Below are 6,530 nucleotides of genomic sequence, written 5' to 3' on the forward strand. Positions count from 1 at the left end.
TCCATGACTCCCAGCATGCATTGCGGCATGAATAAATGATGCTGCTGAATAGCCTGGTAATTTTCTTTAATTCTTACTATTTTCCTTTATTTTTGGTGTTGTTTTTGTGTTGACTTTTAGTAGTGTTTTGTGATGTTCAGAGTTGATCTGTTCATCTTTTTTGTTGACTGTCACCATTGATGAGATTCATATCCTGATTCTTCATGTCTATGTGAGTCTAAAAGATGTTATAGTACAAACCATTTTTGTAAATCGTGAGTTTAAAAATCCTTCATGACTAAATTCTGATCACTGTTTGTTTTTTGCAGAAAAGGTTATTGAAATGTAAAAATAAGGGTAATATCATATGTATTTTTACAAGAATGGGTTTGTTTAGGGAATATACACTGGAGGAGATTGATGAACCAAGCATTTCATTATGATTATGTCATAAGCAAAACATAACCAATAACACCTAATCAAATTTTTTTTCCTGGCTTATTTTTTGCTACAACCAGTCTGGTTAGTGATGTGTGAAGCTGGCAATGCTGTTTGTGGAGTTGTTTAATCCTCCTCTGCTGAGATATTTAGAGATGTAATGTCTTCTTTTATCTTCAGTTGATTTCATCTAAGACTGTGGCTGAAGTCAGTTGCAGTTCTTGGCTGCGTCCGAAAACCTAGGCAGCTGACTCGTTGCCTCGCTGCCTTATCAGACAATGACACTGCAGGCAGCGTTTTGTGCATGAAGGCACCTCACAAAACTAATTTCGGACAGACTTCTTAGGCAGTGTAACCGTTTAATGATCTACAGCAAAATAGAGAGAGCTTTGGTGAGAACTAAACAAATATTTAACTACTACATTAGTAATTTCTCCCTAGAAATGACATCAGAAGTATAAAATGTTGGTAAAAACATACTTTTATACACAAACTGACCAGCAAACGCAACTTTCGGACGCCATCTTTTTTCCCAGCTCAACTGTCACAGAATGGAAAGCACAGGATTGTGGGATATCAAAGTCAGTGAAGGATACAAATATGCTGCCTTCAAAAATCAATCAGATGAAGGTATCTCTGGAGACAGGAAGTTAAGCTAACATTAGATTCGGACGTGCCTTGGTGCCTTCCTGCCTTGAAATGTGTCCTCCGAAGGCAGCATTTTCCAGGTTTCGGACGCAGCCCTTGTGTTTCTCTTTCCTTCAGTGATTCTGCTTGTTAACAGCAAGTGCTCATCACTAATGCTGCGTTCACACCAAACGCGAATATAGCGTCAAAATCGCGTCTACCACGTCTAGTTTGACGTGTGAACATTTTGAATCCATTCGCGCATCCGCAGCAAATTGGACGCGCTCAGAAATCGAGCGTTTGAAGTGAAATAGACGCGCTCCAGGAGAAATATGTCATAAAACACCACTCTGCTTCTTTTCATTTTCATTAAAAATATATATTAAGCATTAATAGCCACACAAATGTGGTCCAGGCAACTCCTACATTATCTTCACTGCATGTATATTTAAATATCCTTAAAAAATTAAGTTATGAAACTTCTCTTTGCCCTCAGTCAAAACGATTTGGCAGACAACAAATTATAGATTCATGACACCAAAGATCGCCCGTTAGATCTACACAAGATGCCCCACTACAGGACATCAGAGCCAGCGGCAAACGTCAGAAGGACTAGTCGACGAATGATGTTACATGTGCCAGTGTGAATTCAATTTGACTGAGTTTTAGACATTTGGTGAATGCCAAATTAAAATGACATTTTGGCCTTTTTGTCAAACATAGCTGTAGCATGGCTTTAGACTTGGACTATAAGTGCTATGTAATATAGATTATTTATCTGATATTTATGTAGGCCTATATATCTGATATTTATGGTACTTTTTTGTAGCTTAATGTGGTTTGCAACATTAACATGCTCAAGATTAAACACTATTCTTTCAGAAGTACCTACAATGATTATGACCCAATTTCCTATCACAATCCATTTACAAATGTGTCCAAAAGCAGGCCTGTGCAGACATGCTGACAGGGTCTTAGATGACATCCTTTTGTCAGTATTTCATGGGCGGTTTCCTCCCACCTGTCCAGTGTGATTGCCACACGGGCCTGGCTATCGCCACATCTGTCACTGCCACCACACCAGCCATAATCGCTTTCTGGAAGCATTCTTCTTCATCATTGTCAATAGCTCAAAGCAAACTTTAATTTACCAGACCTTGCATGACACCCTCTTAATACATTTTAATAAAGTCATTTGCACAAATATGACACCAGCGACACTTAACTTTCATACACACACACACACACACACACACACACACACAAAATAATTACTAGTAATGTTTAACATACAGTTAATGTTGATGCACTAATATTGTGTAATCCTTACCTTGAAATGACTAACAAATGTTATTTGTTTTGGAAAGAGATTGTTTCTATAGAAGATGGGACGAATCAGTGCATTAGCATGGCAAAAAACTCTGCTAGCTATAGATGAAGATGGGACGAATCAGCACATTGGCATGACACAGTGGCCCTTAACCACCACATTTCTGTGTGGCTTTAAAGTTACTGTACAGTCGATTTACCCATAGTGTTTGCCTCAACTAGATACACCATGTGAACTGGGAATATAAATCTGACGGCACGCACACGACAGCCTGGCCTGCCATGAACGTGATATGACGTTTCCGGCCAAATCAAATAACCAATCGGAGGAGAGCCCTTCTAGCCAATCATAGACAAAAAAGGCGGTACCTTCCCCTACCATCCTGGGAAAAAATATATTGCTCGCCGGGAGGAGCTTGTCTCTGGTTCCTGGTTGTGTTGAGTAAGGCTTCGTCGTTGCTACGCAACAGGCTTTCTCTGCGTCTCAGTATGCCGCTTCTGGATGCGCTCACTCTAGGAAGTTTGTCTGCGAGTTTTGAAAGGGTTGTTGAGTTCGGAAAGAGCTTTTGGTGGCTCTTAGTGCTAGTGAAACGTGCAGGCAAGAAGATGACAAGACCAGCACGAGTCAGCTGTAGTGAGGTCACTGCAAACAATGGCAAAACGCACGAAGCTAGAAGTCTCAAGCAAAAAGCAAAGTCAACTGTTGAGTTTCCTGTCTTAACAGGTCCATTTGGTCCGCCCCAGGAGGTGTTCTCCCGTTCTCGCATATTATTAGCGTTTTGCCTAATGTGATAAGCGCAAGCAGATTCCCTGGCTTCTGGCAAACATTTCAAATGCATCATTTTCATAGTGCAAATATGGTATATCATACATGTAACCGGGTGGTATTAGAATATAAAGCCCCAAAACTAAAAGTGTACTTCCCCTTTAAGAAAGTGGCCGCTGAGGCTGTGACGCGCTAAGAGTGCGTTAGAGAAAAATGGCTTAAGCAGTGCATGAGAGAGGAATCCGAATTTTGTATCATCCTGGGTTAAATCCATTATCTACGTGAGTAAATGTGATGATAATACTTTAATCTAGTGTAATATGCTGTGTTCATTTCATCCTGTTTATGTAAAATGTGTATTTTATGGTTAGGGTTCGGGATGATCGGAGTGTTTGTGATTGCATGTGACGAGTGTTACGAGTTCTCTGTAAAACAGAATTCGGTAAGTGTCCAATGTCATGTTTAAGTGCAAAATGTACGTGAATGATGTGCATAGGATCATGTGCATGTTATATTTGATTTCCATGTACTAGTTTAAATTCACCTGATGAAAATGCTGACAGTTGTTTTGTGTTTGTGTAGGGTGCCACTACCGTGTTTGTGTGATTTTCTAAAGTGTATTGTTTCATCCTGAAAGTGTGCCCTAACACTAGCAATAACTGGAAATTGAGAAATTGACACTTTATAAGAATTTCGTATTTTATTTTCTGTGAAGATATTCTTGGGAAGTTTTGGTTTGAGTTTATAGTTAGAGGGACCCCATGTGGTGGATTTGAGTATTACTATCTTTGATTTCATTATTACAGCATTACATGATTGAGTGATATTGTATTATCACCTGTATTGTGTTAAACTATTCATTTAAAATATATTAAGACCACAACAAAGAAAATCTAAACTGATTGAGTTTAATAAATCACCCAAATATAAAAAGTAATTCAGTGTCAATTGATTTATTTTGTTAACTGGCAACAAAATTTGGTACCAGGAGTGGGGTCTTTTTATAAATCAATATGGCCAGTGACAGTTAAGTGTTAGTGGCACATGAGTGAGCAAACACGGTAGTGGTGAAGGCCTCCGGTGTGGAAGGAGCTAGCTGCGGCCAGGCGGAGTGTTCAACGCAGTGCAGACGGGACAGGTGAAGTGGCCAGGACGTGACAGAGTGGACACAGTGGTGACGTGTGTTTCCCGTGGATTTCTGAAGTAGGCACGAACTGTCCCTTTTTGCTGCCACATTCAAGACTTTGACTTGCAACATGTCTGACCATTCAGAGGGGGAAGAGGACGACATTCGTCTGAAGTTGAGAGAACTGAGTCAAAAGCACGATGAAGCAATGGCCACTCTTGAGTCTTTGAAGGGTGGGCTTAATAAGACTTATGTTTATGTACCCCGAGAACGTCACATCAGTCCATTCACAGGGGACAGTGAAAAAGATGGGAAAACAGTAGATGAGTTTGTAGAAGAGGTTGAGCGTGCTTTAAGAGCCCGAAATTTGACACCAAATGATGAGTGTGATTTTGTGATGTCTTTGCTGCGAGGTGCTGCTTTAGAAGAGGTTCGGCTGCGAAGCGATGTAGACACTGATACAGCCACTGACATACTCACTTACCTTAGAGAGGCTTTCACTGATAGGCGCAGTAGTGCCCAACTCCTCCAGGACTTTTATAGTCGTAAGCAGAAAGAGGGGGAGGATGTTCGTGATTTCTCTCATGCACTAGCTCATGCTCTGGGTCAGATTACCAAGCGTGCACCAGAGGCTGTGGGAGATGAAAAGATAATGCTAAGAGACCAGTTTGTAGAGGGCATCCGAGACCCTGCCCTCAGACGGGAACTTCGACGATATGTAAGGGACAAGCCTGAGTCTTCTATGGTAGAAGTGAGGGAGGAAGCCTATCTCTGGGGCTGGGAGGAGCCATCTGGGAGGGTTCGAACTCCTAAAAGTCGAAGTGGTCCTTATGGCTCCTTCAGTGAAAACGCACATTGTGCAGAAATGAAAGCCATGGGCCATAACCCAGACACTTTATCCAAAGTAATGGATGTAGTCACTGAACAGGGCAGGCAGATCCTTGAGCTAACACAGGCCGTTAAAAGCTTAATGACACAGCAGCCGGGGGCTGGAGGCCTGCGGGGGAACAACACCCGAGCCCAGTTACGATTCACTGAGGATGGCAAGCCCATATGCTTGAAATGTCAGGAAGCCGGGCATATTGCGAGAAATTGTCCCCAGAGACGGAACTCTAAGAAACCTGCACCCCGTTCCAGTGAGTCGGGAAATGGGACGCCCGGGTTGCTGTGAGTCAAGCAATCCGGGGCCAACCTGTAGACTCAAGTCATGAAGAATTGCTGAAGCGGGCAGTGGGGACATGTCCTCAAGTAGACATTAAGGTTCTTGGTGTAGAAGTATCCTGTCTATTGGACACGGGCAGCCAAGTGAGTACGATATCCGAAAGTTTCTTTCGACAGCACTTGGGGGGTGATGATGAAGACATGCTGTCGACCACTGGGTGGCTCAAGCTTACTGCTGCCAACGGGCTGGACATCCCGTACTTGGGATATCTTGAGCTAGAGGTAGAGACGATGGGCAGGAAAATTCCAAATTGTGGTTTCTTAGTGGTAAAGGATCCTCCGCTCTCTTCAAAAGCTGTTTCCTGTATTGTGGGGATGAACATCATAAGTCAGTGCCGGCAGATAGTGCAGTCTGAATTCGAGGCTCCATGGGAAGGGGGGCTAGAGACTGATTGGAGGAACGCATTCCAGCAAGTACAGACCTGTGATGTTCTTAAGAGTCGGGTGGCCCGGGTGTCAGGGAGGAGTATGGTCCATGTGCCAGCGGGCTCCATAATTACAGTAATGGCAAAAGGGTGGACAGTGAGTGCGGAAGGTGAAAACCAGTGGCTGCTAGAGCCAGCACACTTAGCTTTGTCAGGAGGTGTGCTGGTTATGCCGACTGTGGTAAGCTCACACCATTACGAGGGCCCTGTCCAAGTTCTTAACCTGTCTAGTGAAGATGTGTGGCTGCACCCGAGGACTCGCATCGGTGTTCTGTCACAAGTGAAGGTGGTGGATAAGGACTCAGGACACGAAGTAACATTCCAACGTATTTCTGCCAATTCCGAAGAGATCTCTATTGGGGCCAAATCATCATCAAGGCAGGATCCGTGGTCCAAAGTAGTATCCCAGCTGGACATCGGAGGTACAATGGAGCAGCAAACCGAGATGAAAGCATTACTAGCTGAATTCTCACATGTGTTTGCCGTAGAGGAAGAGGATCTTGGATTTACGGACAGAGTACAGCATGATATTAACTTGGTGGATGATGTGCCTGTTAACCTGCCATATCGCCGAATTCCACCGAACCAGTACAGAGAGGCCAAGGAACATATAGCGCAA

The 6,530-nt window shown here is 43.1% G+C and overlaps 1 long non-coding RNA gene across 1 annotated transcript; it reads left to right on the forward strand.

The window, feature by feature from the left end:
- The first annotated feature begins 3,354 nt into the window (after nucleotides 1-3,354).
- On the forward strand, nucleotides 3,355-3,763 carry LOC307127129. Its single transcript, XR_013816600.1, has 3 exons — nucleotides 3,355-3,420; nucleotides 3,511-3,581; nucleotides 3,722-3,763. It is a non-coding gene; the product is annotated as an uncharacterized lncRNA (long non-coding RNA).
- The last annotated feature ends 2,767 nt before the right edge of the window (nucleotides 3,764-6,530 follow it).

The sequence above is a fragment of the Gobio gobio genome (assembly GCF_949357685.1).
Source record: "Gobio gobio genome assembly, chromosome: 5".
NCBI classification, from domain to species: Eukaryota; Metazoa; Chordata; class Actinopteri; order Cypriniformes; family Gobionidae; genus Gobio; species Gobio gobio.